Here is a 374-nt window from a genome sequence, read left to right as displayed (position 1 = left end):
AGGAAAGCATGTATGTATATGATTGCAGATGAAATGACCTCTTAACCTCTTAACCCCCTTCCAGCAAGTAGTCACGTTGCCTGTATCAGCGCATTCTTTTAGTGTCTCGCTGACGTCAGATACTTTAGCTGTGGCCGAGACAAAGAAGCTTTGACGTTTAAGTGCACTGAATGGCATTTCCCCCGATTTCAGGCACGGTTTCATGCTGTATTCAAACGCATTTAATTCCACCTGAGAATCGTAACAAAAGGAAAAGAATAACAAGTGAATCGTTAGTTTGAACTTATTTTTGTGTGTGTGTGTTTGCAAGTTGAGACTGTTATATAACTCAAATAATAATAATAGAAAGGAAAACATAAATCTATAATTCTGGA

Source organism: Penaeus monodon, chromosome 29 (genome assembly GCF_015228065.2).
Source record: "Penaeus monodon isolate SGIC_2016 chromosome 29, NSTDA_Pmon_1, whole genome shotgun sequence".
NCBI lineage: Eukaryota > Metazoa > Arthropoda > Malacostraca > Decapoda > Penaeidae > Penaeus > Penaeus monodon.
This window is presented reverse-complemented; position numbering follows the sequence as displayed.